Source organism: Bombus huntii, chromosome 18, assembly GCF_024542735.1.
Source record: "Bombus huntii isolate Logan2020A chromosome 18, iyBomHunt1.1, whole genome shotgun sequence".
Taxonomy (NCBI): Eukaryota; Metazoa; Arthropoda; class Insecta; order Hymenoptera; family Apidae; genus Bombus; species Bombus huntii.
Window position 1 is genome coordinate 3,013,931 of NC_066255.1, and position 16,347 is coordinate 3,030,277.

A 16,347-nucleotide genomic window follows, 5' to 3' on the forward strand; every position below is an offset into this window, starting at 1 on the left:
TGAAGATTTCTTCCATCTTCTAAAAAATTGCCATTTCTTCTTTTTATTAGTAGACTATTTTTCTTTTAATTGTTCAACTGTATTATTTATTTATTTATTTGTGAATGTTCATACAAATTAGTAATTTTCTGAAGAAGATTAAAGAATTGAAGATTTCTTCCATCTTCTAAAAAATAGCTATTTCTTCTTTCTATTACCGGACTATTTTTCTTTTAATTCTTCAACTGTATTTATTATTTATTTATTTGTGAATGTTCATATAAATTAGTAATTTTCTGAAGAAGATTGAAGAATTGAAGATTTCTTCCACCTTCTAAAAAATAGCCATTTCTTCTTTTTATTACCAGACTATGTTTCTTTTAATTGTTCAACTGTATTATTTATTTACTTATTTGTGAATGTTCATACAAATTAGTATTCTTCTGAACTCGATTAAAGAAGCGAAGATTTCTTCCACCTTCTAAAAAATAGCTATTTCTTCTTTTTATTACCAGACTATGTTTCTTTTAATTCTTCAACTGTATTTATTATTTATTTATTTGTGAATGTTCATACAAATTAGTAATTTTCTGAAGAAGATTAAAGAATTGAACATTTCTTCCACCTTCTAAAAAATAGCCATTTCTTCTTTTTATTACCAGACTATTTTTCTTTTAATCTTTCAACTGTATCTATTATTTATTTATTTGTGAATGTTCATACAAATTATTATTCTTCTGAAGTGGATTAAAAAATTGAAGATTTCTTCCACCTTCTAAAAAATAGCCATTTCTTCTTTTTATTACCAGACTATTTTTCTTTTAATCTTTCAACTGTATCTATCATTTACTTATTTGTGAATGTTCATACAAATTAGTATTCTTCTGAAGAAGATTAAAGACTTGAAGATTTCTTCCATCTTCTAAAAAATAGCCATTTCTTCTTTTTATTACCAGACTATGTTTCTTTTAATTGTTCAACTGTATTATTTATTTACTTATTTGTGAATGTTCATACAAATTAGTAATTTTCTGAAGAAGATTAAAAAATTGAAGATTTCTTCCACCTTCTAAAAAATAGCCATTTCTTCTTTTTGTTAGTAGACTATGTTTCTTTTAATCTTTCAACTATTTTTATTATTCATTATTACAAGACCTGTTCACTTACATCTTTCCACGATGTGTACATTCTACGTAACTAGCATCCCTTAAACGTCCCATAAACGCACAAACAATCTACCTACTCTACGTAATTTTCCAAGCACGTTTCAATTAAAATATTCCAGATTGGTTTCGTGACACGAACGAAATTCCTTGGCGAAAGGTCAGCGCGCAATATCCTGTACAAACGATAGCAACGAACCACCTTCGCCACCATCGTTTAAATTAGATTCTCGCTTCACCTGTCGAAGCATCGGTTCTCATCCTTTCCCGCGGCCCCCGTCACCCGTTGGAAAGAGCAGAACGACCAGAACGAACTGATCTGTTCGCACTTTGATTTACTGCCTGGACAACCCAAAGGCTTGGCCGCCGCACCCCGCAATATTCCTTTTGAATAAGCAAATTATGAGATTCAAGGTCGCGGCGACTAAAGGGTTTCATTTCGACTGGACGAGAAAATCCGTTACCTGGTTCAGTTCTACGCAAAATTCCTCCACGACCGGATGTCTGATTTCTCATCGCGATCCTTCTTTATCTCAGTTATCATCTTTACCTATGTTTTTTCCTCTCTCGATCTTCGAGTATCGCGTGGTTTATGCTCGATCAGTCGAATCGATCGTGGCAAAAATCATAGTACAGTGCGCTTTCTAGTGTCCAACGTGATTAATGGCTGTTACGCAGTAACGTAGTTAGTTGGTTGCTTTCCATCGGCGATCGTTGACTACGCACCACGTGGAAATATCGAGGTAAACGAATGAGATAGTAAGATAAGCAACCGATTTGCCATTCGATCGGCGTTGTATCTTGGATTAATTTTAACGCGTCGCTGGATTGTCCGTTTGGCCTTTCGCGGCGCGTTCTATTTACAAGTATCGATCGGTTCAGTTGGTGGCACGTTGCGGTCAAAATGGTGGAGGAAAAACGTTTGTTTCGCTTCGGCAACGATTGAAATTAATTCACCGTTACTGCGCGTTCAGATTTGATGCACTTCATAAATCCTGTAGACGGAAGTTTGCAAGTTTTGAATTTCAAATATTTGTACTACGAATTACTCGAAGGTATATTATATTTTGAACAATCATCGAGCTGGGCGTGATAATTGTAATTTTTCTTAAATTCGGTTTTGCATTTAGTTAAATTTTGAAACGTAACTGTTAAGGATATCAATGCGATTAACGACATTTTTCTTATTTATCTTAAATCTCAGCAGGTGGATTAAAGTTCTAGCGATTTTTAATCAAACTGTTCAGAGGGGCACTGATCAAACCCACAAGTTCAAATGTACAGCAAAATAATTAATTTTGCATTTAGCTAAATTTTTTAATTTAACTGTTGAAGATATCAATACAATTAATGCCGTTTTTCTTATGTATCCCAAATCTCAGCAATTAAATAGTACAATTTAAATAAATTTCTAACAATCCTTAATTGAACTGTTCAGAGGTTGCACTGATCAAACCCACAAGTTGAAAAGTACAGTAAGAAAATGATTTTTGCATTTAGCTAAATTTTTTAATTTATTTGTTGCACACATCAACACGATTAACGTCATTTTTCTAATTTACTTTAAATCTCAGCAATTAGACAGTATAATTTGAATAAAGTTCTATCAATTTTCAATTAAGCTGTTCAGAGGCAGCAATGATCAAACCCACAAGTTGAAAAGTACATTTTGCTGTACATTTCAACTAATGTACTAATGAATGTACTAATGAAACTGCAAACACTGTCTTTTAAATAAATGTCGTTACATATTTTAAATGATCATCAAACTAGGTATAATAACTGTAATTTTTTCAAATTCGTTTTTGAATTTATTTGAATTTTTAAATGTAACTGTTAATGACATCAACACCATTAATGTCAACTTTCTTATTTATCTTAAATCTCAGCAAGTAGATTAAAGTTCTAACAATCTTTAATTGAACTGTTCAGAGGCTGCACTGTTCAAACTCACAAGTTGAAAAGTACAGCAAAATCATGAATTTTGCATTTGGTTAAATTCCTTAATTTAACTGTTGAAGACATCAATACAATTAATGTCATTTTTCTTATTTATCTTAAATCTCAACAATTTAATAGTACAATTTAAACGAAATTCTAACAATCTTTAATTGAACTGTTCAGAGGTTGCACTGATCAAACCCACAAGTTGAAAAGTACAGCAAAATAATTAATTTTGCATTTAGTTAAATTTTTCAATTTAACTGTTGAAGACATCAATACAATTAATGTCATTTTTCTTATTTATCTTAAATCTCAGCAATTGGACAGTCCAATTTAAATAAAGTCCAATGATCAAACCCACAAGTTGACAAGTACAGCAAGATAAAATGATTCTTGCATTTAGTTAAATATTGTAATTTAACTGTTGAAGACATCAACACGACAAACGTCATTTTCCTTACTCTTCTCCAATCTCAGCAATTAAACAGCACAATTTAAATAAAGTTCAATGTTCAAACCCACAAGTTGACAAGTACAGCAAGATATAATGATTTTGCATGTAGTTAAATATTGTAATTTAACTGTTGAAGACATCAACACGACAAACGCCATTTTCCTTATTCTCTCAAATCTCAGCAATTAAATAGCACAATTTAAACGAAGTTCTAACAATCTTTAATTGAACTGTTCAGAGGGTGAACTGATCAAACTCACAAGTTGACAAGTACAGCAAGATAATGATTCTTGCCTTTAGCTAAATCCCTTAATTTAACTGTTGAAGACATCAACACGACAATCGTCATTTTCCTTATTCCTCTCAAATCTCAGCAATTAAATAGCACAATTTAAACGAAGTTCTAACAATCTTTAATTGAACTGTTCAGAGGCTGCACTGTTCAAACCCATAAGTTGAAAATACAGCAAAATCATGAATTTTGCATTTGGTTAAATTCCTTAATTTAACTGTTGAAGACATCAATACAATTAATGTCATTTTTCTTATTTATCTTAAATCTCAGCAATTGGACAGTGCAATTTAAATAAAGTTCAATGATCAAACCCACAAGTTGACAAGTACAGCAAGATATAATGATTTTGCCTTTAGCTAAATCCCTTAATTTAACTGTTGAAGACATCAACACGACAATCGTCATTTTCCTTATTCCTCTCAAATCTCAGCAATTAAATAGCACAATTTAAACGAAGTTCTAACAATCTTTAATTGAACTGTTCAGAGGCTGCACTGTTCAAACCCATAAGTTGAAAATACAGCAAAATCATGAATTTTGCATTTGGTTAAATTCCTTAATTTAACTGTTGAAGACATCAATACAATTAATATCATTTTTCTTATTTATCTTAAATCTCAGCAATTGGACAGTGCAATTTAAATAAAGTTCAATGATCAAACCCACAAGTTGACAAGTACAGCAAGATATAATGATTTTGCATGTAGTTAAATATTGTAATTTAACTGTTGAAGACATCAACACGACAAACGTCATTTTCCTTACTCTTCTCAAATCTCAACAATTAAACAGCACAATTTAAATAAAGTTCAATGATCAAACCCACAATTTGACAAGGTTTGCAATATAATAATATCCCAAACACTGTCCCTTACATTCATCCGAATATTTATCAACACGTTACTCGTCTTCTTCCCACGAATCAACTTACCACAGTAACTCATTTGTTTCTCAGCATCGAATATCAATCAATCACCTATATCTACTTACGTAACGAAATGAAGAAATTCATAAAAATCATACCTAAAACGACTGCTCTGCTAAGAAATTCGATTAATCTTCGCGTTAATCAATCGCCTGTCTATTTCCATACAAACATTCCATTCATCGAACAGAAAACGTCCCTTGGTATCCAACAACAGACGTGAAAATCGCCACTGATGGACCGGATTCGAAGGGTCTCCCGATTAGAATTCAGGCGTTAGGTATCGCAGCGATATCGATAATGGGTCGCGATATCCGCGGGGTGCGCGTACGTACCCGCATGATGTACGACAAGTAATATTTTCGCGCGCGCGATATATCTGCCGGCAGCGGACAGCGGCCTGGCGATGTGACCGTCGATATCGGTTATCGAAAATATTTTTAAATTCGCAAATGATAACGTGCCACGTTGCTTCCGCCCGATCTCGTCGCCGACGTCACTTTTACGCCCAATCGGCCACCCTTTCTACCGCGATCCCATCATCGTTCGTTATTAAATGTCGGCTGGGCAAAGTTGTCGACGTGATCGAAATTTCATTCGCAGCGAAATTCCTTCTTTTTTCACTTTATCAACTACCGCTTGCCGAGAAACATCGCGCGACGTTGAAAAACGCTAAAACGATAAAACAGGCAAGTTGAAGCGAGATCCATTGGACCTGACGCGCGGCCAATAGGACCTGCGATATCCAATTTATGAATAAAAGAAGCTGCAGCTTCATCAGGTTGAGAAGCAGGCGAGAAGCCTAAGAATGGCAACTTTGACGCCGATACTTGTACCTCGCAATAGACAGATCCCTCACAGAGGGGATTTCCCATTTTCTCGCGTGGAAAACCGCGCTCGTTTCCATCTCAATATCCTCTTGCCATATCGATCCTCTATCGATCCTGGAAAATCCAGTCTCTCAGTTTCGCTGGTCCAATGAATTTCTCTTCGAGTGTTCGCTACCAAAGCGACACATCCACGTCGTGAAAAGTATGGAAAAGAAGCTGAATCGTAGAACGAACGTAGAATTCGGTCTACTCTCGAGTACCTGGTTGCGTTTCATCCAACAACCAATACAACCGCGACCTATAACGTAAAAGCTTTGCCTCCTCTCATCAACATCGAGCTTTGTCGAAGTGGGGAAAAAGTCAATTAAAAGACGGTCTCGTTTGGAGTTGGTTCTCGGTAAACGAGCAACCGATTCCACGCAACATGGAATTCATCTGTCGGCCCTTTTTACGCCACCTACTCCTTTTTTTTTTCTTCTTCTTCTTCTTTTTCTTCGTCTGTTCTCGAACGTATCGCGACCTCAAGACTGCAGGATCGTTTTATCGTGTAGAAGTTCACCGTTGCTTGTCTCGCTTCGGGCGTTGTACGCGCGACGACGATGCGATAGCGGCGATAGTCATACTTATAATTAGAGGAGTCAGGCAAATGATTTACGACGCACACGTGGTACACGCGGGCCGCTTTCGTAAATACGTCCTCCGCCTCTTCTTCCTCATCTCGTTTCTTTCGCACGGGCAGCACGCGGTATCGCGAGGTGGCCCCGGTTCTCGATTAATAATTTTTGCCAGACTATAGGCTGCACCACTTTGCGCGTCGTGACGAATAATAAAATTAATCGTAGGTCGATTAGCGAGCGATTCGAGGAACCCGCGGCCAACGCCGCGCAATATCGATAAATTTCGATCGAATCGCCCTTTGTTTTATCGTTAGCAGAGCGTACAAGTAGTCACGCTATACTGTAATTTCCCTGGTCGAATTTGCCTTTCTCGAACGACTACGAGAACCCGGCGAGTTTATTACGAGTTTATTCGGAAAGTGATATTCATAAATCTGCTACCTTTGCTTTGATTCTGTGCTGCAAATAATTCTGTGTATTGTCCTCTTTATCTTCCATGGATAGCTTTTACTTTGCTGAATAAGATTCATTTTTTTGGTAGAACATTTTGTTGAAGTTGAAGAAGTTATAGGAAGGTGCAAAGAATCTACTCAAACATTCCATTTTTTGTGATTCCTTTTACTGTAAGGTGATTGATAAATTTTATTTGACTGTCCTCTTTATCTTCCATGGATAGCTTTTATTTTGCTGAATAAGATTTATTTTTTGATAGAACAATTTGTAGAAGTTGAAAAAGTTAAAGGAAGCTGCAAAGAATCTACTCAAACATTCCATTTTTTATGATTATTTTTACTGTAAGGTGATTGATAAATTTTATTTGACTGTTCTCTTTATCTTCCATGGATAGCTTTTATTTTGTAAATAAGATTCATTTTTTTGTTAGAATATTTTGTTGTAGAGGTTGAAAAAGTTAAAAGAAGCTGCAAAGAATCTACTCAAACATTCCATTTTTTGTGATTCCTTTTACTGTAAGGTGATTGATAAATTTTATTTGACTGTTCTCTTTATCTTCCATGGATAGCTTTTATTTTGTAAATAAGATTCATTTTTTTGGTAGAATATTTTGTTGTAGAGGTTGAAAAAGTTAAAAGAAGCTGCAAAGAATCTACTCAAACATTCCATTTTTTATGATTATTTTTACTGTAAGGTGCTTGATAAATTTTATTTGACTGTTCTCTTTATCTTCGATAGATAGCTTTTATTTTCTCAATAAGATTCAGTTTTTTGGTAGAATATTTTGTTATTTTGTTGAAGTTGAAAAAATTGTAAGAAACTGCAAAGAATCTACTCACAAATTATTCCATTAAAAGTGATTCTTTTTACTATAAGGTGCCTGATAAATTTTATTTGACTGCTCTCTTTATCTTCGATAGATAGCTTTTATTTTGTAAATAAGATTCAGTTTTTTGGTAGAATATTTTTTTATTTTGTTGAAGTTGAGCTGCAAAGAATCTACTCGAAAATTATTCAATTAAAAGTGATTCTTTTTACTATAAGGTGCCTGATAAATTTTATTTGTCTGTTTTCTTTATCTTCGATAGATAGCTTTTATTTTCTCAATAAGATTCAGTTTTTTGGTAGAACATGTTGTTATTTTGTTGAAGTTGAAAAAATTGTAAGAAGCTGCAAAGAATCTACTCGAAAATTATTCGACTAAAAGTGATTCTTTTTACTATAAGGTGCCTGATAAATTTTATTTGACTGTTCTCTTTATCTTCGATAGATAGCTTTTATTTTGTAAATAAGATTTATTTTTTGATAGAACAATTTGTAGAAGTTGAAGAAATTGTAAGAAGCTGCAAAGAATCTACTCAAACATTCCATTTTTTATGATCATTTTTACCATAAGGTGCTTGATAAATTTTCTTTGGCTGTTCTATTCGATAGATAGCTTTTATTTTCTTAATAAGATTCAGTTTTTTGGTAGAATATTTTGTTATTTTGTTGAAGTTGAGCTGCAGAGAATCTACTCGAAAATTATTCAATTAAAAGTGATTATTTTTACTATAAGGTGCCTGATAAATTTTATTTGACTGCTCTCTTTATCTTCTATTGATAGCTTTTATTTTCTCAATAAGATTCAGTTTTTTGGTAGAACATGTTGTTGAAGTTGAAGAAATTGTAAGAAGCTGCAAAGAATCTACTCAAACATTCCATTTTTTATGATTCTTTTTACTGTAAGGTGCTTAATAAATTTTATTTGACTGTTCTAATTATCGTTGGGTACAAGTCGTCGCGTTCGGACGTGTTCGAATGCGTCGGCCGTCGGAATACGCGACATACGCCCGGACATTTTTTCATGGAAAAACAATTATGTTACATTTAATTACTCGTACATCGCTTTCGCGTTTTATTTTCACCGGAGATATTTCATTGGGTTTCACTTGATCGCATAAATTTAAGCCACGTCGCGTGCAGCAAAAACAAATTACCAGCGTAATTTTCGGCTAACTTTCGTCTTTTTGCTTTAGAATTAATTATTAAATAATGTTATTGAAATTTATCGCAGTTGCGTAATTACTCGAATCAACGACAAAAGACAAAATTATGCAACGATTCGAAGATCGTGCAAGTGAAAATAATTCTGAATAAAAATTGAAAATTGAATAAAAGGAAATAAAATATTTCGATTATGAAATGAAAAATTTTTTAACTACGAAATAATCAGCAATATGACGTCAATTTGGGTTAAAATGGTTCTCGTGTAAAAGCCGAAAGGGATACAGCTTAATGAGCGAATAAATTTACACGAAAAATTAATCCACTGTACAAACCACCTCGACGTGTATAAAACAGCAAGAGAATTATTTATGATCGCATATTGAATTCGTAGCGAATCTATAGAGGGCGACAACAAATAGTAGTTAAGCTTCAAGATCTATATTTATTCAGTCAGAGATACAAATCAAAAATAAACCGTGTGAAACATAAATCGAAATAATTCCACTAACTCCACCAGAAATATATTACCTACTTTATAGAAAAAAATGCTTTTGTATTTTTTCTCGCGAGAGAGAAAAGAGGGGGAAATATGTACACGGGGACAAATATTCTTTAAAAAACATTCTACCGCGACATAAATAATTCTTTCCGCAAATTCACCGGTGAAAACAAGCAAGATTCGTCGCTAATCAAGATAAATCAAACCTTTTACGTTTAACCGAAGCACAAAAAGCATATGCTGCAAAAAGATGAAACTTATTTCACCAAAAAAAAAAAAAAAAAAAACAACAACTTTTGCATCTTCTTAAAATCATTTCTTCGATATTGGCAAAGATTTTGCCCCAAATATTTATCCAAAGAAGATCGTTCTTTTTTCCGCGAAAATTCTCCCATCGCACAGCTTTACAAATCACAGAAATTGCACAACAGTTCCGCCAGGATTTTTGATTAAACGAAAAATAATACGGCTCGTATTTGCTCGATGGAGCGTGAGTCGAAGGCGGTAGGCCAACATGGCGCTGCGACGGCCGACGGAACATGGCGACTGGACTGGCGGCCAGTTCGGCTCGCACTCGTTACAGAATTTCTCTGCATCTCTGTGTATCCTATTCGACGTGATCTCTCGGTTTTGAAAAATCATCGCGTTTCAACGGTCGCGGCTCGTTAGAATATCGCTTGACAGTCGGCAACAACGCGCGCCGCGTCGAAGTACGCTTCTATTAATACGTCGCTCACGAGCTGTCGAGCTTATTGCGTTCGCGACCGTGCACAACACCGATACAAGTAAAACGATGCCTGTATTGGTGAGTAACAACGAAGGAAAAAGCTGGTCGATGTGCTACGTGACGCATATACACGTCCATACAAGCACGTATTTTTGACGCACTTTCGATCTGCCTGGCTGCCCCCGGGGCCGCGATTTAACTGGCCGAAAATTAATTGTCGCGGCAACGTCGTGTCGCACGGCCGGCCGCATTTTCGTTATTTTTCAACGGCGCACGAAAATCGTGCCAGAATCTTCGCCAACATTCGAATACGATTTTCGTTACGATGGAACAGCTGCGAGATACATCGAGATGATTCGTCCAGGATTCGGAAAACTGTTGCCTCGAACAAATCGTAACTCACGAAAGGATATTAGATTACGTGAGTTATAGGGAACGATTTGAAATTTTGAAATCACCGTAACGAGGCTCGACTAACGCGATATGTAAAATTTGCAACGAATTTGAAATTGTACGTATTCGTTGGATGCATTCGTTTTGTAGAAATGATCAAGGTATTTGAGTCATGAATTGTTCATTATATTAGGTTGTCTGAGAAGTTTCTGTTTTCAACTATTTGTCTTTTATATTATTTTATTGAATTACGTATGATCCATTTCTATTATTACGTTCGTGCATAATTCAATAAATTAATATAAAAGAAAAAACATCGTGCGTCTACTGTTTCCTTAAAATGAAACGGAAGAAACTTTTCTGACAACCGAATATTAGTAAGCTACGATATTTAGTGAGACTGTAACATTAATTATATGTTCACAGTCTATATACTAATTTTTGTATACTAACTTCTTTACCAAATGTAGGTAAATTGTAACAAATATCTTGTAGCGTCTGTATACACTTTCCGATTGATGCCGAATTTTATTATATGCCGAATATAATTGAGACAGTCGTGTCTCATTAAGCTGCTAATGAAATTTCAAAACGTTTCGTATATCTAACAGTGAAACTGATTAAATTAAAAAATAAACAATTAAAAATGAAAGTAGATTTGATTTATTCTTCGTAAAATATTACATTTATGATAAAATAATTGAACTGTTGAACAACCAGATTATCAGATATGTTTATTTACAATGTCAATATATTTGTCCGAAAAGTGTCCTTTCGCAAATGCGTACAAACGTGAAACCAAGTCTGTGAAACGTCGCGGTGTTTATCTCAACAGAACAAATCGTTTGCAAAGTATTACGTTGTCCGAAAAGCATCTTTCTTTTACAGACACGTCTTTTATAACGATGTATCTTTATAGAAACGTGAAACATAATTTGTCGAACATTGTAACTATTTTGATAGAACTATTGAGATATGTATAATTTTATATGCTAGACTAGGTTAGCTGCGTAGTAGCGATACTTGTATGTGAATATCAGTGTGTGGAAGCATGTGTGTGCGTGGTGTCTCGAAAACAAAGGAATGTAAACTGTTCAGTTAACGGTCTGGTATCGAAAAAGGTATGACGCGTGCAAGTGTGTATCGATGAATATCTTTGAAATCGTTTATCAAATAAATATATAACTATTCTAATATAAATTCTAAGTGTAAATTTAGTGTTCCTGTACCATTATTTCGGCTATTAAGATCCAAAATTCTCAACAAGAGCAAATTGGATCATACGTCGTTCGATAAGATAATATAAAACGAAAATGTTGTGCGTCCATTATTTCCTCATAAAACGAAGGAAACTTTTCGAGCGACCTAATATTCGAAGAGTACTAAGAATAAAAGTATTTTGTTTTTTAATGGAGATTATGTTATTTATATTCTATATATTCTTTTTGAATATATTTGTTGCATTTACATATACGTTACACCACGTCATTGCGATTATGTAACAATAAATAACATCGTGCTGCTGACACAACCGGTGTATTTTTAGTTCTCGTGTGTTTCAAGAAATCTCACTGGGTAATTGAAAAAAACAGTGGAGAAGAATCGTTAGAACAAACATCGTTGCTCAAAGTAGAGGCATTTCTCGCGAAGAAAATGTGCAGTTTCAGGGGTGAGACAGGTAAATACGGATGTATTTTATTAGCATCGAACGTATTATTATTTAGAATAGTTTTTACAGATTAGAGATCCTTTTCTATCCGACTCTTCGTTTGCTCTGATATATTAGGTTGTCCGAAAAGTGTCTTTCTTTCGCAAACGTGTTTCCTACAACAGTGAACCTTCGTACAAACGCGAAACCAAGTCGCGGTGTGATCGTACGTAATTGGAGAAAATAAAATAAAAGAAAAAACATTGCGCGTCTATTATTAAAAACTTTTCGGACAACCTAATACTTTTTGTCCACTTTCGTACGTCGATTTCATTTCGTCTTCACGTCTAATTTCGTTGTTTGCTAAAACATGGCGGTTTTTCTTCTTTAAGACAGGCTGGAAATGTGACACGATCGTGGTCGAGTGAATTTTTGCCGGATCCGACGAAATGAGACGCGTTAGATCCAATGGTATTGATTAGGGGGTCGAGCCGTGTGCTAGGGGAATATAAATCGTTCGGTGTGGCTCGCTGAACGCGCTGTTAAAAGCTCGTGATCGCCCCGTACTTCGCCTTAACGCGGCGATGATTGTTTTGCTCATTACGACTCTGTTTCTTTCTTTTTGACCGTACGATTGCAAGTGGATTGGAATTGAAACTACGACTCGTGTTCAACCGACACTCACGCCATCCTAAACAACACAGCATCTGAGATATCCACTTTTAATAATCATGTTCTAGCATCGATATCGTTCTGGTTCCACCTTCTCATTTGTCCAAACGTCCAGATAGACGTGACATCGTTCCGCTGTTATAAAATTCGAGAAAAAAAAAAAAAAAAAAAGAGAGAAGAAGAAAAGTGACAGGGACAAAGAAACGATGGATCGACGAGGTTTCGATCGTATGAGAAATTGTACGGGCCGACAGATAACATCCGGCCGACCTTCTCAGCTCGCGGAACGCATTTCGTCATTTTTCGACTCGCTTAATGGAAAGTTAAACGGTTCGAGATAACGTCGGATAAACCGCAAACGTTGCGAGATCCGCGCTATTAATAGACGCGGATCCACGCGCGGAAAACCAAACTGTCATTACACAGCAGCTGGAAATAGGCGTTTGTTCGTCGTGTGTGCGAGTATAAATATTTATAGAGATTATTTGGTCGTTGCCAAACGAAATTGATATTCTCGTATCTCTGCTAACGTGTCAACGAATACAACGAAATCGTGTTCGCCGATTAGACACTTAAACATTCCACGTAATCTCTTGATTTTCCTTCGATTTCCAATAGGATTCGCGTTTAACTGAGATGGAAGGAATTCTTGCGAAAGAATATTCAATTAGCGAGACCGTATTACGAGATGGGACGAGCGTGATTGAATTCGTGACAGGATGGAGGTGGGCATTTTTCATCCGAACGCTTGCCAAAGGTTCGAGTTTGCCGGAAGTTCGATCAAAAGCACGTCCGTCGGACGAGCAGCGTACACGAGGAGGTGCGAGAGCCTCGCTACAGTTAGAAATGCCTTTACATTTGTTTCAGTCGGTCCGAATCCGTCCGTGTCGGGGGACCAACATTCAACCCCTGTACGTCGTCATTAAAGAACTGTTGGTGGGACGAAAGTTTCACCGTGAGAAACGCGTGAGTGGTGAAATTCGACGGAAACTGGGAATAGAAAGGAGAAAAGAATATTTGGCAGCTGTATACGTACGGTATAAGACACAAAGAATGTTAAATAGGTTAGAATTTATATGTACTGTATTTATATAGTACGATGGGGATGGAAGATGGAAGAAAGACTGGATAGGAAGGAAACTGGCAAATAAAAAGGAGAAAAGAATATTTTGCAACTGTGTACGTACAGTATAAGATACAAAGAATGTTAAATCGATAGTACATTTGTATGTACTGTATTTATATAGTACGTGTGGAGGTATGGGGCTGGAAGAAAGACTGGATAGGAAGGAAACTGGGAAATAAAAAAGAGAAAAGAATATTTGGCAGCTGTGTACGTACAGTATAAGATACAAAGAGTGTTAACACGTTGGTCGCCTAGCGTGATTCGCCTAAGTTTCCTGCGGGGCCGAAATTCGATAGCCCATACGCAGAACGTAAATAGAGCGATAAGCGGGAATTCATTGTTTATCGCCTTCGATTCATTGTAAAGGAAAAATTACTTAGTTCTGAAATGGAGAAAGCGATAAGCTTTCCAACTAGAGCATTCCGAGGGATCTGATGGCAGATATCTCGGATCTTTCATTTAGTCGAGAATAAGCATACTTGTGAGACGCACATCGGTGATTTTTTCATCCTGAAGATGTTCGGTAAACAGTGTGAAAATATATTTGAAAGTGAGGAGAGATCCAAATGTGTTTGGATTGTGTTAACAAATATGCAGAATATAAATTGATAAAAAGTACGGTATAATGTGCTTTTAATATTTTTATCTTGTATATCCTATATACAGGGTGGTTGGTAACTGGTGGTACAAGCGGAAAGGGGGTGATTCTAGGCGAAAAAACAAGTCGAAAACATAGAATAAAAATTTTTCGTTCGAGGCTTTGTTCTCGAGAAAATCGACTTTGAATTTTCGCTCGGTACGCGCGCGGTACGTTATAACAACCTAACCTACGTTAAAAGCGATTAAAAGCGGTTGGAGGTTATTAGAAGCGATCAGAAGGAAAGAAAGAAGCAAGCGAGTAGATTGTCGAGCTAAATTCAGATAATTTGTAAATAAATTTTCAACTTTTCGTTCTTTCCAAAACCGTCTCTGTACCTTAACAAAGAGAAGATAATGTGGAGGGACATAATTTTTGATATCGCGTATGAATGGCGGATAAGCTGCAGGAATAAAGAAACAAATGAATTTTGAACGGTTGTACGGTCGATGTTAAATAATACGTCGCCCACCGGCGTTCAATTGTTCGACACAATAAGCTCAAGTGACATCCGTGCGTCGTGTGCTTGGCTACAATTTGTACACACTTCCGATACAATACTCAATCACAACTCGCGAAAGCGAGGTTGCGTAAGGCTCGTTGCGACGACACATTGTCGGATATTTCGAAGCGATCGCGAGAACAAAAGTTGGCCGGACCATTAGTCAACCGGGTGGCAGGTTGCGCGGCTTGAAAAATTGACAAAGACAACGCTGTCGATTCTACGTTATATCCGTGAGCGCCTATTTTATATTGTAGAAAAACACCGATGACAAAAGCGTAGTAGCTTTAAGGAACGTTCGATGGATAATAATCAATCTTCTTATTATTTTCGCGAAAAGAAAAATAAAAGCAGAGAATGTCGAGAAACGTTAAGTTGGTACAATCGCTAGTTCCTATAAGCTAAGTTGGTACGACTTCCAACGTCGCTCTTTTGTCTTAGGAGTCGATCGCGTGTTAATTATCTAAGAGTATCCGATGTGTTCAGACGTGCGTATCTATCAAATATCAACCCCAAACCTATATTGGATAACAGAGAAATCGGCCGGCAAATATGAAGCTGCAGGATAAGTGGGATTTTCCGTTCAGGAAAAACATTCGCGTCGACCAAGCTTTCACGCTGTGAACCGGTAGCGTTCGGTATTGACGTTTCTCCACGTTTATTTGCATCCGTCATCCGCGCGAATGCTAAAGAAGAGAAAAAACACAGAGGCCGAAGTGAAAGAGACGAAGAGGTGAAACGATAGAGAGGAAACGGAAGAATACGAAATGGAAAAAGAAGACGAGGGAAAAGAGGCAGAGCGAAAGAGAGAGAATACTCGCATCTTGCTGCCTTTATAAATGCTTCTACATTTATTAAGGCTACTCCCCGGAGCCTGGACGTACCAGTGTACGTATTTCGAAATGAATGCCTCGTGACGTGGCACCGCGACGCTGTCGTCGGGGCGCGCGAGCGCTACGAAAAGTGAAATATTTCCGTCGTATTTTCACATGCGCCGCCACGACGAATGGCGTCCCTGCGTCTGACGGCTCTGTGCTTCGGCAGCGTGGCAAACGAACAGGAATAAAAAGAAGAAACGAAATAATAATAAATACGTAGGCACGCGTAATACAGTGTTTATACACGTGTATGTGTGTATGTGTATGTGTGTGTGTGTGTGTGTTGTGTATGTTACAGGCGCATAGCAAAGGCGTTTCGAACGAAAGGTTTCGTTGCCGGCGGAAAAATGTCGCGCCGACCGATCGAGAATATGGCGGCCGCGCTGTTCGTTTGCATGAAAATGAAGAAAAGAATTTATTTCGTCCGTATGAGAAACGCCGCGTTTCCGGCATGATTTATGCAACACGAGCGCGGGAAAGCGCGACGCGGAATTTCGCATTTTCTGCGGGTTCCTTCGTGATAGTTTGACAAAGGATTTTCGCCTGGGTCGTTGGTTATTGTATCGCCAGAACTAATAGCGTCGCCATCTCGTCACCGATCCAAATATTTCTTCTT

The 16,347-nt window shown here is 36.6% G+C and overlaps 2 long non-coding RNA genes across 3 annotated transcripts in view; one reads left to right on the forward strand and one right to left on the reverse strand.

Moving 5' to 3' along the window:
* Positions 1–16,347, reverse strand: part of LOC126875367 (uncharacterized) — a 146,565-nt gene that overhangs the window by 78,706 nt on the left and 51,512 nt on the right. The gene's annotated exons all lie outside the window — the stretch shown is intronic.
* Positions 1–16,347, forward strand: part of LOC126875368 (uncharacterized) — a 79,905-nt gene that overhangs the window by 41,115 nt on the left and 22,443 nt on the right. For both annotated transcript variants that reach the window (XR_007693379.1, XR_007693380.1), the window contains exon 2: positions 11,815–11,946. This is a non-coding gene — a long non-coding RNA (uncharacterized LOC126875368). The remainder of the gene's footprint in view (positions 1–11,814; positions 11,947–16,347) is intronic.